An 18,011-nucleotide genomic window follows, 5' to 3' on the forward strand; every position below is an offset into this window, starting at 1 on the left:
TTGGCTAGAGGTAGTAACATGTTTGGAACTAACTTTTTTTTAAAGTTTATTATTAATTTTAATTTTGCAATTGGCATAAGTGGAAGAATGTCCATGGTATTCACTAGTTGACAGTTTTACTTGAATTAAATAAAATTGGTCTCTAATGAAATAAGCTTAAATTACTGATGTGAAAATACATGGATAAAAATAAAAATATTTTTTTAACTGCCATGCGACATGTATTTTAAATTGATTAAACACCATTAAAGTGCGCCGTCTCTTTGATATATCGTATTGAGCTTGGGCTGCGTGCACTCAGTTTTGAAACATTTTTTCATTTTTAAACATTAGAGTAAAAAGGTGCTCGGGGTCATTGTTACGGCAAGCTCTGAGGTACAAAAGCATCGCAATTTTCTTGGCAGCTCAAAGTTCAGCTGCGAAACACGAACTCCTTTGCTAACTAGCTTGGCAATGCCAACCCCTAGCCTCAAGCCTTCCACTCCCCATCTTCCACTTGGCTGCTTGGCTAACCCAACGCACTTAACACTTGCGTCTGAGTTTAGCGCAACTTTTGCGCACGGCAAAGGCAGAAAAACTATTTTATGTATTTTTTTTTCTCCTCTTTTTGTGTTTTTATACGTACGTAGAATCGTACTGCTTGGTGGGTATTACAGAAATCTGCTTCAGTGCGTCACGTAGGCGCTTCAAAGTTTTCCATTTTTCTTTTTTCCATTTTTTATTTTTGCAAAATTTACGATTTAGCGTGAAAGTAGAACAAAACAAAAAGCCTTATAGAGAGAAAGGCTGACTGCCTAGGTGGGGCATGTACTACTTAAAAGAATGGCAAACTTGGAACTTTGAAAACACGAGACTGAAAATCCCGCTAAGTAAGTGAACCAGGTGGAACCATACTGGAACCTGGTCGGGGTTCAGCTGCACGTACTTTGGATTTTGTTGCGTCTCCATCTTTATTGCACTTAAGATTTGCTCATCAGCAGGTGTCCCGCCTGCCCCCATTTACTCACTGTGTGCAAAATGTACGATTGAATTTTAGTCGTTGCCAGAGCCCAGTAGTAGAAGCACCACCAACCACCAACAGCCAGCAGTGCCACCGGCTTCTGCAATTTTTATGTGCAATTTTGGTGTCTTTTTTTTGCGAATTTTTTTTTCTTTCTTGGAACATGAGCCGTCGAGTGATGCTAGTCGCATGTCTACTGTCGCCTGTCGCTCGTTAAGGTAGGGCGTTATCCTTACTTTGATTTAGTGTGCACCACCTGCCCAACTACCAGCTGCGTCACCCGCTGCCGCAAATACAATTTAAATTTTTAAGCGGCATCTACTTTTGGCTCCCAGGCCAGGACTAAAACCAGGAGGATACGGCCAGGACACTGGAATTCGTGTCACGCATCAGCTCAGCCATCGACGGGTAGCAGCGTGTCATCAGCATGTTGTCCTCCACCGGTGATTTGACTTGGGTTTCTCGCCTCAACCCCTTGCCGCCCCCCCTTTTTTTCATATTCAACGTTGAATGTTGCAATTTCAACCCGTTGATGGATTTGATGCGCGTCTCGTTTTTTGCGGCTCCTGCAAAATCAGCGCGAAATCAGTGCCAACAGCAGCCGAACGTCAGTGGGGTGTGATTGGTATACAGGGATCTCTACACAGCAGCAGTATAAAACTCAAATTGATGACACCCGCAGCAGCAGCAGCAGCAGCGGCAGAGGCAGCGGCAGCGGTAATGCCTGTCAGTGATACTCACAAATGTGCTGGGCCGCCTTTTTTCCCCTGTCCTTCCCATGCCACATGCAACACACAGTTTACATGTCGCACGCACTCAAATGACGCTAAATTCTGTTGATTAGATGCCCGGCAAATGCGCCACTCGCTCTTGACACCACCGCAGTTGTGCAAAGTGGTTTGTCGGAAGGGGACGGCGCGGGGGATGTGTTGTAACTGCGCCATATTTGCCTTTGCGTGTACTTTTCCAAGCGCGCAACGGTTTTGTGGTTTGTTTTTTTGTACAGAGAGCCTAAAGTTGGAAAAAATTTCATCAGAAATGTGTGCAGTGACAATATAGAAGATCCTACTGACAGAGAGATGACTATTGTCAAACAAAAGTATATATTATACGCAGTTAAATCATACTACTTTTTGAAATGTTCAAGAACTTAATACACGGACTTACATCTAAAAGTCATAAAAACATATATATTACATATAATTCTTATATTTAATTTTAGGGCATCTGTTTGTCGAGCATTCTAGGAAAGATGTTTCTTGTATTTGGCCTGTTCTCTTGTGATAGTTTTATGTAAACGGTAACGATGCGGCCTAATTGACAAATCTGCTCTCCACAAGCAAACGCGAACTAGGCAAAATGCAGAAGCACTCAGTGGCAACATCAATATACACACGCACACACAGAAAAAGCCGTGCGGTACCAGTGGAAAATGCGACAGACTGTATGTCATATAAATTAACACAAGTATTTTACCCATGCCACACACAGCCAGGCAGCACCCAGCCCATGCAATATATATACCAGCCAACACTTAGCGCGCACATAGAGCCACAGCTGTGCCCCACAAACTCTTTCCTGCCCTTCCAGATAAGGATGATGAGCAACTATTTAAGAAATTACGAGCTGATTCCCAAAAAGCGGGCGGGAATTTTATTTGCAACAATTTGAGGCAAGCTGAAATGCATGCGGGTGCGTTAAAAGTTGCCAAACGTCGATTTGTGCTGGCTCCGAAAACTTTGACAACGCGACAGCCTGTGTAAATATACAATAGCGCACATCAAGATGGATAGACGGATCTCTGATACTGTGAAAGAACGAATAGAGTACGGTAAATAATATGCGCCCTCAGGTTGCCAATCAAAGTTTTCCCATAATCATAGTACTTCTCTCTCCCAATACCTCCCTCTCAACAGAAGTCAGTGAGAGAGTAAAGTTTTGGGAAACCCCGAACTCTTTACCCGCACTTTTAATTCTCACGCTTATCTTGAATGAACATTTTCAACAAATGAAATGACTTATGCGACTGCTTTTTCATATTAATGATGTTGTCTGAGCGTGGGCTGGAAGCTAACCTGAGTGTTTCACCAATGCTAATGACAAGAAATAGAAAAAGATTTCTATGGAGCCCCGAAAAATAAATACGTTTTGATATTTTAATTGCGGTGCTTCTGGCCGTAATGTTTCAATAAGTTAAGAGTAGATAGAAAATAAGAGAACCTAAATAGACTTATAAATAGTTCTAATATTTTTAATATTTTAATATATAATATTTGGCAAGTCTGCAGTTATAGTTTTTTTTTTTTTTTATTTCGGGTAAACTTAGCACATATATAAAAAGGTTGAGTTTTAAAATTAAAAATACAAAAATTAACTAATTGTTAAGTTTCTAGTTAAATATAGTTTGTCACAGTCATATGTATAAGCATAGTGACAGTGGGTATTTAATATAAATAGGTTATTTTTTTAAAGTACGATTCCAAGATTCATCATATTATCAATTGTTATCAATTTGATCGATTACGATTAAAAAAGAGTATATTCTTGATTATTTATAATAAACTTTTAATTGCATTTTAAAGTCTCTAACTCTTAAGACGAATAAGCACGCAGATGTTAATAGAAAAAAATATTTACCGGAAACATCTGTTAGCCGGGATTGCTGCGTGGTTGACTTTGTATCTCTATTTACTCATTTACTCGAACTTCAATCAAAAGCTGAAGAAAATGACTTAAGCAAATTAACTATTAAATAAATCTCTTAGTTAGTAAAAAGGTATCTTTATTCATATGTATGTTTATAGGCGCCGCATCCAATAAAACAATAAAATTTGTAAAGCTCCTCTTTAAGAGAACTTTCGATATCCGTAATGAGCTCAATTCACCGATAATCGAGGCTCTACTGTATATTAAACTCTTTTTACACATTTTCAACGGGCACAGGGTATAAAAACAAAAAGCAGTTTACCTGAGTCAGCATTAATGAATGCAGCACACGAGGCGCTGGTTGCAACTTAAATTGCTGCCGCTTCCGGCGGCTTTAAATACCATTTTGTCACGCATACACAGTGTTGAAGCCGTGCCAGCTATTTTTGGACGTGGCAACGGCGGCAGCTAGAGGTGTCTTTAAGAGAGTTGCCGCCGTACATTGTCTTAGTTGGCCAATTGGCTGGGGCCCGCTCAATATGTCTGGCTAACTGACTCAGCTATTTGATTGCCAACAGCCGCACGCTAAAGAGAGGAAGCAACTTTTCTTTTGCCTTCTGCTGTTTGCTTCCGGTCCAACCACATACACTCAAAGAAGTATGTATACACACACACAAATGAGGAAACTTAAACTTTAGCTACAAAGGGAATTATAGGGGTTGGGGTAAAAGGAGGTCATCCTTAACACATTCCAGCGACTGAAAACTGCACAATATAAAACACTTGGGCGCAAAGGTTAAATTCCTTGACTCTGCTGGATATTCAGGGTGTGCCCTAGGCCGCTCGTCCTCTGCTCGTCCACGTGCTAGTCCCCTTCTAGAAATTAAAACTAAAACGTTGCAACATTTTCGCGCTATGTTTTCACTTTGTAGCAGAGTCTCAGTGGCCTCCTCATTGGGGGCTTGTCAATTATTGAAGAAACTGGTGGGAAAAGGCTACTTGCCCCTCAACACTGCTCCCGCTGCTGATGCTCTGCCGTGTCGTGTCGTGTCGTGTCGTCATCGTGGCTGCAAAAGGTGTGCTTTTAATTGTAGTCGTCGCACGTTGGCCCTGGCATCGTCTCGATATTTAGCACAAATGCCTCAGATCCTGAGAGCCCGCAACAAGGCGCGGCTGCTGGCACAAATAGTTGCTATTATTGTTGCTTTTGTAACTGCTACTGCTGCTGCTGCTGCTGCTGCTACTTGTTTGACTGCTTGTTTTGCAATAATTTAGAAACTTTCGCTGAATATGTGCTTTTGCTTTTGTAGCGTGCTGCGGCAAGGAGCGTAGAACAGGGGCACTAGTTGACTAAAGGATTGCATGTGGCGTGTGCATTTTACAGTTAGCAGCAAAAGTTTATACCCAGCTCACATTGCGTATACTTGATACACTTTAAGATTTTGCGTGCAGTACTGTTGGAGATCAAAAATAGGCATAAATATATATACTATAATTTAAGAATATATAGCACAATTTTTGATACCAAGAAAAAACATTTAAGTATTTAATTTGCATAACTTCGCACAAATTCTAAATATTTAGGGCTCATCAATTCTGATGTTAACTATTTAAAGCCTTCTATCATAATGTTGGTTTCACTAGCTATAATTATTCATTTACCTGTTGGGCTCTTTTTCATCACTTAATCTCTTGTCTTCATTTTGCAAGTTCCACCTTAAAATAAAGTTCGCAACCACACAACAGCTACTGCGGGGCTTATGCGTCTACTTACATTGCTCACTGTTTGTTCATCCAACTTTCCCCACATTCGTCGCTCGCTTCTTGTCTTTGCTCATCCCTTGCCTAACCATTCAAAGGATTCGCCTTTGAGATTTGCGTGTTTCGCTTAATGAAGAAGACAAATAATCGCGCAATTAAAGCCTTTTAGCTTTAAGCGCGGGTAAATAATTGCTGTGAGTGCAAAATGAGGCACACTCACACACAAACACACACGCACACAGCTCTCACACACATACACACCCTATACACTCACAATTACTCAGCAATGGCTGCACTAACAAATGCTAAATGTATTCAAACAACAAATCTTAATGGCACGCTAGAATGAATAGTAAACGAGCGCGGGGGGGGGGGGGGGGGCATGAGGGGATGGGCGAAGCGGAGCTGAGGTGCCAGAAGGGTAAACGGTTGCGGGTTGTAGGTGGCACAGCAGATAGCAAGAAACTGACGATTGTTGGCTGGCTTCCTAGCCGAGCCTCACGATGGGCGCCTAGATAGTCCATGGGATGAGGACACTTCCCCTCTATCTCTCTCTCTCTCCCTTTTAAAAACACACGTACACACACACACATACACACACTATTGACTTGACTTGGCTTCCGTGCAAAATTCTTAATTGCACCTGTGTTCGCCGTTTTCCGCTGACGCTGCCTGGTCTGGAATATCTGGATAGCGAGTCGGCGCCTCAGCTTGATGGGTTAGATTAACTGCCTGACAAGTAAACCCATCCTACACAATTACACACACACACAAACGCAAACAAACACACACAAGCAGACATACACTCACAGACTTTTGTTGTTGTTTCCGGGCGACTGTCAGTTGAACGTAGCAATCCAACTTAGATGGGGCGCGTCTCGACTTGTAATTTTTTCACGGCTTATCCCCCATTGCAGGCCCTTGCTTACCGTCAAGTGCTCTTGACTCACGTGCTCAGCACTCGTAATTATTTTTCTTATTGTTCGAATTAAATGCTCAGGGATTTATGTGATTTTCCTTTTGCGCCCAACCCTAGCTTAGATTTGTGCCAAAAGATTTATACAAAAAAACAAAAACAGCAACAACAAAAGTTATTAATTGACGATGCACGAAACAGGTGTGCCAACAGTGAGAGAAAGAGACAACGAAAGAGATAGAAAAAGAGAGAGAGAGAGCGCGAGATAGAGGAAGAAAACTTCTTTGTGGTTTTTGCATTTTTTTGCATTGACACTTGGCATAATTATTGCATTCGGAAATTGAATTCTTCAACGGAAATTGATTTTATAACCAAACGGGGAGGGCGACGAAAATATGGCCACAATTTATTTCGTTAAAGTTATCACTCGGATTCCCATCGAGTGCCCGAAAGTTATTTTTGAACAAATTCGCAAAAGCTTGAAGTCGCATAGAAAACTACTTTTAGATTGAGAGGTGTTAACTTGACTTTGAACAGCATTCAGCTAGCAATTATTTTTTGTAGTTTATTTATCACGTTGAAGTTCACGTGTGTGAGCCATGATATAGTGTTTGTTCTTTTAAGAATCATAATATCAACCAAAAAGAGTATTTTTTAATTAAGCAATCCGTTTCGATAAGATAAAAATAAATTGATGATATGCACTCAAAGCAATGAAGCGATGTCCCTTTGATTGTCTGCACGCCATCAACAGCCGAAGCGAACCTTCAAACTAAAACTCTTGAGCATTCTTTCTTTTTATTTTAACATAAGTGCGAGTGCATATAATTTTAAAAGTTTGTTGATGACCTTTTGTATGCTGCCGTGTTAAATTCAAATTTATTTGTTGGTACTGAAATTGATAACATAACTTTCTTCAGGTTTCCGCATCGTTAGCTCGTTATGCAGCGGAAAGTTTTATATTTCAACAATTTTACAATTTCCCAATGCTGCCATACTAAGGGCTCCTCCCGCTCCTCGCACTCCCGCTCCTATTCACGACTGTTTCTCACGTCTTCTCTATCCAAGCTGCGGCGAAAATTGTGCCGAAAATTGTCATTCGCAAGGAGGCGCTGAGGCGTTGGCTCGCTTCTACTGCTGGTAGTGTTGCTGCTGCGGATTCTGGCTGTTCCTGCCCTGCTCCAGTTCCAAGTCATAAATTACAAAGTGAGTCATTGGAAAAGCAGCCGCCGACGCAGCTAACACCAGAACGTAACCATCTCTACCCACTGCCTGCCATAACATCCATTGGTGAAGTTTTAGCTACTTTCTGGCTACTGAAAATTGTTAAATTTATGCATGCATTATTTGATTTGTTAGTTGCTGCTGATGTAATTTATTTGCTTGACACTCGACATTAAAGCCAGACAATTGGCGCAGCTTTAAGTGCTCACTGAGTTTGCCCTATCCTTTTGTTGGCTTGTGTAGCACTTGTCAAAATTCATATAAATGTTTATTAGACTAAGCAAATGTGCGAGCTCCCCCCAAAAACAACGCGCGCACACACACACCCTCACACACACACACACACACACACTCTCGCCAGAGCAGAAACACCCACTTGTACACTAAATTTGAAAATATGGCAATGTTGTCTCTGTTTATATTCAATGCTTTTAGCCCCCCAACGCATTGCCAGACATAGGATAAGAATTTAGTTGTGGGCAGCTGTTACCGAAGACCCAAAAGGTACAATGCCAGCAGTTTTTCTTCTCGAGTGCTTTTGCTTTGAATTCTGCAACTATTCATAACAAAGGGTCACGCTGATGAGATATTGGATGAGAGATGCCTTAGAACGAGGCGAATGTGAGCGCCGACTTCTGCCAATATTAAATATTATATGCTTTGAGGATATCCTGTAGTCGCTAATAAGAAGGGAGAACTAACTATTTTATGCAGAGAGTAAAGCCTGTAGAATAAATTCGATTCATTTTTTAAAATATTATTTGTTGCGACCAAAATGTTTTTGTAATTTTTAAATTTGATATAGATTTATTTAAATTATATTTAAAAATTCTCATTTCTGTTATTTGAGTTTCTGTTCAGTTCCTGATTAATTTATGCAATTCAGCATCTAAAGACTAGTCACGACAAACTACCCTTTGAAAAGAATTTTGTATTGGGTATAAAGTGCTCGCGGATGACATCTTAGTGCTGGCAACATATGAATTGAATGGAATTGCTATTTCCCCAGCATCAGCACTTCCCCTTCCCATTCCACAACCATCTCTGTCGCTTTTTGACTGTCGCAGTAGAATTTCAATTTAGCCAAAAAAAAGCAAAGCACGTTAGAGTTCTATAATAGAGAGTGCCCGACTACCAACTTTGGTATCTCTAGCTCTTCAAGGACCGAGATAATTTAAAAAATGAATCTGCAGATATTTAATAATAATCTACCTTCAAGTCTCTAGCTCCTATTAAATATGCACAGTGCAAACAAAGAACATTGCCCTAATTGTAATTAAAATTACATTGCAAATCGAATTCCGTATTCCTGGTGCCGCAATAAGTTTAGGCGAGCTTCCGCCTATGTTAGCCCCCAAAGAACACTCCATCTGTCTGTTACAAACATTTCCATAGAAACAGTATACCCATTTAACCCATTTTCAATGGGTTCAGGGTATAAAGAGGCCAAATGCTAAAGCATTCGCTTTCATTTCGCTGCCACACAACTAATTCGCACACCATAACAACACATGTGTGTGGGTGTGGGTGTGTGTGCGCTTGTGTTTGTTCATAAACATGAAGTAAACAGGATAATAGCAATAAAATATAAGCGCCAGTCGCGCAGGATTCAAAACGAAATGGTTACAGGGTCTCCTTGAGCTTGGGGATGGGTGTTTGGTCGTTGCGCTGCCTCTTTCGATGGTTTTGGCTTCTGGGGACAGCATCTCCTCTTCTTGTCACAACATAAGTTTGACTGCTTTGGCCTCGCATTTTTATGGCTCGTTCGCGCGTTTCTCCACAACGATAGCTGTTATATCTACAACAATAGCAGGAATGACAGTCGTTTCCAATTGTTGTTGTTGAGTTTTGTTTATTTGGCCTTTTTCTTATATTTTAAGGAGTTGTTTGCGTTGTTTTGCTGTAGTGTTTGACGTTACCCCCAACGATCTGATTGTGACGGGGAATTCGACAGCAACTGTGACGTAATATGCCCCATAAGTATGTCCTGGAATTGGTTTACTCTGCAGCTGACTCGGCTTTTGCTACGAATATGAAAATTTATTAAAAAGATCTATGCCGAAAGCTTTTCTGTTGCTATTGTAATATTTTGTTATTAACAGAAGGGGAATAAAGGGTTTACTCTATGAATTTAAGTCTATTTAAATCTATAATTTAAATTCACAGTTTCTTAAAAACCGCAGAAGAATTTTTTACAAAAAAGCTGATAAAATATATCACGTCTTTTTATCATTCTTATTAAATTATAATCAAAATGTATGAATTCTTTTAGGGTGTTTTAAGACTGATTTTTCAACTATGTGTTAATGTTCACAAATTTACAGATTTGTAATATATCCTAGGAACGCGGTTGAAAAGACATAAGAAAATTTTCCCGTACGTTAATATATAGGTGTATGTCAGATGTCATGAACTTTACGAAAAGTAGAGGTACTAATTTATATATTGATCAAATTGAATTGAGTGGCAATTCATGAGACGTGTAAGATTAGTATGGTAAGTAATTTCTCAACCTTTAATGTTGGATTGCTTTTACAGACTTGAGTAATTTGCATTTGAGTGAATACTTATTAATTCTTGGCAGATCAATCTCAGTACCTATATGAATTAGAGACTTGAACTTTTGAACGTTGTTTTCCTATATTGTTTTGTTTTCCTCTTACCGATACCTTGCGCCGTTTCCAGGCAATCGATCAAATCTTTATGAAAACCATTGATTTTTGAGCAAATAAGGAAGTTAAATTTATTCCCTCTGCTGGTTTCGAACTCTGAAAATTAAGTTCGTCTGTAGTTATTGGTGACATTGGTGAAGAGCAACTTGTCCACGTTCTAGTCAGCACTTTGCGTGTAGCAGCTATATACGAGTATTTTTTTCAAACATATAGAAGAACAATCTAGGCGAACAAAACCAATATACTCTTGTTCACACCAAGTATAAAAATGTACAATATAAAAAGGTTTTTGCAGTCACCCAAAGCCACCTCATCCCCAAGGGCAGGGAAACAATTATTAATAGTTGTTTAATTTAACTGACTGATACAATTATTGTTATATTTGCTTTATATTAATTGGATTTGTTTTGTGTTTGTATTATTAAAATGAATCGGACAGCCCTTGGATTTGCAGCCACAAAATAATCAATACCATTTAAAAAATGTTATCAATATGAACAATTTTGTGTAATTATCTTTGAATACTGATGAATCAATAAAAATGCACTTTTACCAATTTATACACATTTTTGGGTTGCGAAGACTGGCAAACTGGAATACTCGCAAATGGAAATTATAACAAAGGCGTATGAATTATGCGCCGCAGTCAAAACCATAAAAATATAAGAGGCTCCAGAAAAAATTGAGGGCTGAAGTTGTTTGGGGGCATAGAGCTGTGACCATGCCCAGACTGCTATATGAAGCGCCAATATTTACATTGGCTACATTTGCAAATGGAGCATTACGAAAATAAACAAATTTTCATAAATGACAAGTACAAAGGGTGCAGGAGCAGCAGCTGGAGGGGGAGGGCAGAAGGCCAATCGCAGATGGAGCACCAGCATAGCCGCACAAAGGATGCCCTGCTGACAATGTGTGTGTTCGTTTGTATGTGTGTGTGTTTGTCTACGAAAAATTTTTCAATTTGAACGTCATTTCAGGCAATGCGCGGGGCGGGTCTGCAATTGGGGCATGTAAATTGTCGCAGCAGCAACAGCAGCAGCAACCAGGATGAGGCAGAGAACGGCAATGAAACTGGGAAATCCTTGATAGTCGATATTATTTTTCTTACGGCGCTCCATTTGTTCCTTGGCTGCAATTTGTCAACTTTGCTCGCCGTGGCCGTTGCCGTTGCCATTGCCTTTTCTGTTGCCTTTGCCGTTGCCTTTGCCGTTGCCGTTGCCATTGCCGAATCGATTTCCATTTTATTGCCAAATAATGTTTTTTTACCCATCGATTGCGTCATGCTATTTATAAAGCCGGGTCGCAAAAAGGGGTGCTGATGCAGTCGCAAAATGTAAGGTATGAATTGCATGTCAAAATGTTTTATTGGCTAACCATTTGTTATGCAATCTGATAATCAGATGCGCAATAAATCGACGCCCAAGGTGTGCCAGCGGAGACCTGCTGCCAACTTATCGCCAGCTCTTAGACTTTGACTAATAGTGCCTGCTAAAACTTCTGAACCAGATCTAGGGCCTTTGTATGGCCAGCCAAAATCAGCCACCTGGTCAAACTAATTAAGAGCCAAACAATGGGCTCAAATACATAAATCAATCAAGCACTAAACAACTTGACGAGTTTCATGTCGCACATCGGCCAACCCACCCCGAATAACAAAGCGCCCTTACAATGATTAATCGTAGTGCTGGAATTACAAGTGCGTCTGAATACCCTTTCATTGACTTGGAGACAATAATATTTAATAAGAATTATATTTTTAATTCTTTAGGGCTTAGCGGAAGAAAGGGGAGGAATGCCTTTTGCATCTGACATCGCCTCTGAAGGCCTCGAGTTCTTAAACTATTGTAAGCGCATTGTCAAACGCTTTAATGATTTGTAATAGTTTTAAAAAAAAATTTAAGGCCATTATCCAGACCATTTTTAAAAAAATATGAACACAAGTTCAGGTTTCTTTAAGACAAACCTATTTACTGTTGGGTTCATGGTATATATAAATTTAAGTATTTAAATGTAATCCAAATTTTTCCTCGCTTTTAACAGTTGTATTATTATTTAAATTTGAAGCTTTAAGTTTATTTCTTAAGGTTGCATCTATTTATTCCTTAAAACTGAGCTGTGTATATAACTATTTCACAAATTAAATGTGTAAGTGATACCGTTTGTCATTTTCTCTTATTTGGATCGGGTAAGGGTAAATAAGCAGACCCCTTTCTGCGTTCTTCTTGAGTCACAAATGCCATTTCGTTTGGGAGCATTCACGCTAATTAGCCCCGACCCAGATCCAAGTTCAGATCGGACGCCGGCGTCGGGCGAGGTGTTCTACTCGTTTCCCGCTCCGACACCAGCTCAAGCAAGACTTTTTTAAAAATAAATTCTCGAATTGTAAATAGCTTTAGTGCGCATTATTTTGTGGATTATGCGCACGCCTTGCCAGTGGGCACGCCCGCACAGAAGCGATACGCCCCGCGCTTGTTTACTCTCTGCCATGACAAATGCCTGGACATAAATCTCAGACGGCGCTCCACTAAATTCACCGCCCACCGCCCAAGCCCAATCCCCACCCGCTATTTAGCGTGTTGGTCAGCCAGGCACAAGGCACCAGCTCGACTGGCTGGCAAAAGTTAATCAACATTTCATTAATTAATTTCTTTAAAATGTCCTTTGCCATCGTCTCCGTCGTCGTCGTCCTCGGCGGCGTCTGAGAAAAATGACTCCAGCTAGACGACTTGATAGCGCGCCTTGGCCACGACTTCGACGCGGCAGGGATACTATTTTGGCCCAAGCCGCTCTTTGGCAAATTATGTAAATTGGTTAAAAGCTTTTCCGGTTTTGAATTAGCAGCATCATCAGCAGCATTATGAGATATTATTCTTCACAACTTTTCTGAGTTATTTAGTTAATTTCATTTTTGTCCGTTAACCAGGGATTCATTTCAGCGTTCAGGGCGAACAAGCTCTCAAATTTTGAATGATTCATTGGGTCTTCGATTGAGTTTTGTAATACTTACCTTTAAAATCTTCTTTGTATAGCAACATCGTAACTAAAAGTCATAGATAAAATGATTTACATCTTGATTAAATCTCTAATTATATCACTTTTAGTTTTGAATGGCTTGTTGACCATTAAAGATGTGTTTCACACTTATTGGAAGACAAGATCAAGATCAGTTAAATAGGTTTCACACTTAACTTGAAAGCTTTACATTCAAACAACATTAATATGGTTTTTCCCACTAAAGGAATAGCGGAAGTTATTGGTTAAAAGTCTTCATTCGGTGGAGCTCAAACTTTATTTTTTCGAAAATCTACATAAAATCACTAAAAATGTGATCTTGGAAATTAATTTTTAATAATTAATTTGTGAGTTATTTGCGATATTTAAAAAAAGTTTAAGAAATTACGAATTTATGTTTTGCAAACTAATAGATTTTTGTTGGAAAAATTTGAACTTTGATAATTATTATATTATTTCAAAGATATGAAAATAATAACAATCGAAAGCCCAATATTATGTTGATGAAATGAGACCATATTTTCGTTAAATTATGCCAAATATTAATTGATGAGAATCGAACAGGCTTTCAATTGTATGAAATTATGATTAAATGAACCTCCTAATGCAAGAATGTATAAAACATGGTGGGACTAGAACATGCGATGCACCTGAATTGGTTACCATGGTGTGCAAAGCACCCCCGGTACCCTCTAATTAGGTTTTGAGTTTTGCAATTTCGAGCACAAATCGATATAATGAAAATTTGAGCTCAAGCGGAGATTTGAGTATTTCTGCCAATTTGGAGTGCGGCGTGAAAATGCAGTGAAATTTCATAAAATTTCATTAGAGATTGTGATTAGAGAGAGATCGCGAGAGAGCGAGTGAGTCGTGGCACAAAAGGCCTGGGGCAATTGTTGTCTGACAATGGACAATGGCGCAGAGAGCCTCGACGACACTCAAAGTGCATTTAATTAAGCACGCAGAGCTGCAAAGCGTGTTGCTTGGATGGGGGATGAGGATTGCTGGGGGTAGGGGAATGGGTCAACAAGAAATGAATCAAAACAATTGTAAATACTGAAACACAAAAGCAATTAGTGACATACAAAGCGGAAGTGCAAAAAGTGAAGCTGTTGAAAATAACTCAGCAAAACAGAAAAAAATCAAAAAAAGAAGAAAAGCAGGCAATCAGCGCGGAAGTAGGTGTGGCAAGGGAACAGAGGGCAGGAGCTGTTGTCTATGTGCAACGCGGCGAGGGGCGAGGGGGCAGTGAGTGCGCAAGGCGCCAAAATAAACAAGAGGCAATGTTTGTTATGCTGCAGCGCGATGGGCGCGAGTGAGATGGAAAGAACGTGGCACGTTGGTGGGACAGAGAGCTAGAGCCGTGGTAACTGCCGCAACTGAAAAGTGGCCAATGTAAATCTAATTAAAAGCAAAACAAAAGCCACTCTCAACATGCCACTCAAATTATAATGCATACCCAGCACGAGTGTGCGGGGCAAGCTGTTAGTCCGCATAGGCCTTCGGTGGGTGCAGTGGTTCAAAATCAGCTCTAGATATGTGTTGAAAAAATTAATATATTTCTTGTCATAAACTGCGATATTTTATCTTCATCTCAAGCTTAGTTATAGTCATATTCATTGACGTCCAGCCGCACAAACAGCTGCTCCTTGATCCAGACCTTGTTGTGCGGTGCATAGGTCTGGTTCTCCTCCTGGAATACAATGCATGTGATATCCTGCAGGCCATCAAGAAAATTGAACAGCTCTAAAATGTAGTTGCTGGAGTTCACATTCAGATTCTGACATCTCATATAACCCTCAAAGATGCGGCACACGGATTCCATGCAATCGTCGATGCTCTCATATTCCAGATAAGTGCGGGATCCCCAATAAGCGATCGGCTGCATCAGCAAAATGATGTGGCACATCCTCAACAAGTCTTGCGTTCTACCGTTAATTAGTTGGGCCAGATGTTCAGACTTCAAATAGTTTTTTCAATGAAAATTGAATAAAATCAGAATTTTTCCGGATTTGACAAGGAAACCCTAGCTAACTATCTTTAGCTCATTAATCATAAGTAAGGAAATTCAAACAGTTTTAATCAAATGATATCTTGGAAATTAATTTGGGTTATATCCAAGGCGGCCCTTAAGCTAGTTAATGGGTTGACATTCAACTAATTATGTATAACATATTCCTTTTGTAAATATTCCAAAGAAACTAATTTAAAGATTGGATGCGCTCATGCTCCACTGTGCGACACCCGCTGCAGTGCTCACAATGAAGCAGCGACAAATGCCAACACGGAAATGCATAGAATTTCATGGAGAAAGCCTAGGCAGAGGTCCAGGCACTCCCCCCCTCCCCCCACCAGCACCATGTGCAAGTCCGAAATCGCGTTCGTTTGCTCAACTCGAACGATGCGTCGCGTCGTTGGCCTGGCCAGGACTTGGCGCTGGTATTTGGGGCCATTGGCACGTGAAGCCAAGTTGTCGCATCGTTTGCCAAAATGCGCATTAAATTTATGCAGTTTTGTTGTACGACAAACGTGGCTAAAATATCATGACGGCCCGTTTTCTTAGCCGGTGCCAAGCTTTTTGGGAGGCTACAGCCGCTGGTGATGGCACTGACGATGATGCTGGCAAGCTTTTTGGCCATTGCCATTGGTTCATCCGGCTCAGGTTTAGCTCGTTTGCTACTTGGCAAGGCGCCTCAATGCTCTGAAGCCAAGAAATCAGGCAAAGGAAAACAAACCCGCACCAAAACGAACAGCTCTTTAAAAAACAAGTAAGAGTGCTCTACACTGTATTGTCCGACTAGGAGATACCCTAAACCTTCTTCAACCAAGGCCAGTAACAGCTCGTGCTATGCGCCTGCTTTCTCAAGAAAAGCAAAAAAAAAAGCATTTAAAAAACAATCTAACTTCTATTATTTCACACCATACTTCAATAATCATACAATAACTTCGCGATTGCAATTCTTTTTATAGAAATCGAGAAGAACAAAATCATATGAATGAATGTGGATTGTCAAAATTTTTCCCTAAAACTAAATTTACTTGACTTTAGCTCTTAAAATATAAAAGACATGCCTAATAAACCGGATTTCGCTATCAAATACTGAATAATTGGAACGTGCCAAGTTATGATGATTTGAAAAAAACTTGCGCGGGCACTAGAGGGACATACGTTAAACGTTTTGAGAGTCTAGCTCATATAGAGACAGACATGGCTGGATCGACTCGAGCATTGATGCCGACCGAGAGAATATATACTTTATGTAGTCGGTGATTCCTTCTGCCTGTTACATAAATTTGCACAAAAGAATTATACCCCGTTTACCCATTTTCAATTGGTATAAAAAGAAAACATTCAACTTTTGGCTGTGATTTTGCAATTAAATAGATTTTAAATGGGGAAGTGCGGGGCAGGAGCTTCGTGTCCTGTTCTTGCAGGAGAGTTCAATGACAAATTCATGTATATCTCTTTGTTGGGCAAAGGCACATTTGGGGCGACTATTTATATGCCGCCTTCTGCATTATTTGCAGTTCATTTGGCCGTCCCAAAATTCTCATATACGTAAGTATATAAATGTATTTTGCTCCATACCCAGCTGCAGTTATTTTCCTTAACCTTACTCCAAGGCTGCTTAATACGTTTTATAATGGCCTCAGTTTTTTGTCTATTTAAATATATGGGACTTGACAATCCGTAATTTACGGCATCGTTTGAACTCACAAAGTGTACTTAATAGGCTTTATAGTTCCTAAATGGCTTCAGTTTTTCAATTGACTGCTTCTCTTAATTTTTTTTCTTTATACTCTGCTTACAAAGCGAAAAAGAGTATGCATTGCGGGTTTTACAAAGTGTTTCAAACTAGAGATTCGTAAATGTACCAAAGTAAGACGGACTAAGAACATTCTTTCCCCGCTAGGCAATACCATGCTCCAGCTAGGCAATGCCATCTTTCCAGTGCCTCGTTGTCATCACAGAACATCTAGCATCCTTCATATAGAACTATGTATTTACAAAAAAATACTCCCACACACACATTTAAAGTTTGCTTAGCATTTCTATTTTAAAGTCGAAATGCAGAGAAATCGCAAACGAATTACACTTGTCGCTTCTTAATACGGATGGATTCGTTGTATAAAAAGAATTGTCGATTAGTAAACATTGGATTGGTAAAAAGTAAATATTTGAATTGCAAAATAGTCTGACGAATATATTTGATTACTACTGTATTTCTTTAGCTCAGCTCTAAATATATATTTATTTGATTATGCATATACAATTAGCCGAATCTTTCATACATTCTATTCAACACTTATAAACCAATTTCTGCTTTAACTTCTTACGAGATGCGGAACAATAGATACAATGAAATTCCATCAGAATGTGTTGGTAATTCCAGACTCATTCTGCGCCAATAGGATTGTATTTGTCATTGACAATTGGCGGAAAGGGAGCGCGAATGAGTGAGTGTGTGCGGAACTGGGTGGCATGAAGAGATGGATATCCTGGAGGCGCTATAGGTTTGCTGTTTGTCTGTGTCGAGGCGCATTTTATTATGCCAGCGGGCACATTGAAACATTTGAGTGAATTTATTAACGCGACACATATATGACATTTGACACATTGTGCAACTTCCGTTCTGTGCTTAACTGCGTGTGAGTGGGTCGTCGGTGCGTGCGTGTGTGTGTCTGTGTGGGTGTGTGTGTGCCTGTGTATGCGTAGGTGTTTGCCGTCGCATTAGACGATGCACAGCACGTGTTATACTTGCTCGTTGAATGCTCT

The 18,011-nt window shown here is 40.0% G+C and overlaps 1 long non-coding RNA gene across 1 annotated transcript; it reads left to right on the plus strand.

Annotated features, from left to right (window-relative positions):
• Positions 1-2,228: 2,228 nt before the first annotated feature.
• LOC135426142 (uncharacterized) lies at positions 2,229-2,931 on the plus strand. The gene is made up of 3 exons (XR_010435848.1): positions 2,229-2,419; positions 2,492-2,831; positions 2,917-2,931. It is a non-coding gene; the product is annotated as an uncharacterized LOC135426142 (long non-coding RNA).
• Positions 2,932-18,011: the final 15,080 nt, after the last annotated feature.

This window comes from Drosophila montana, unplaced genomic scaffold (assembly GCF_035044405.1).
Source record: "Drosophila montana isolate Dmon_TW-CO22-7 unplaced genomic scaffold, ASM3504440v1 contig_1964_1, whole genome shotgun sequence".
NCBI lineage: Eukaryota > Metazoa > Arthropoda > Insecta > Diptera > Drosophilidae > Drosophila > Drosophila montana.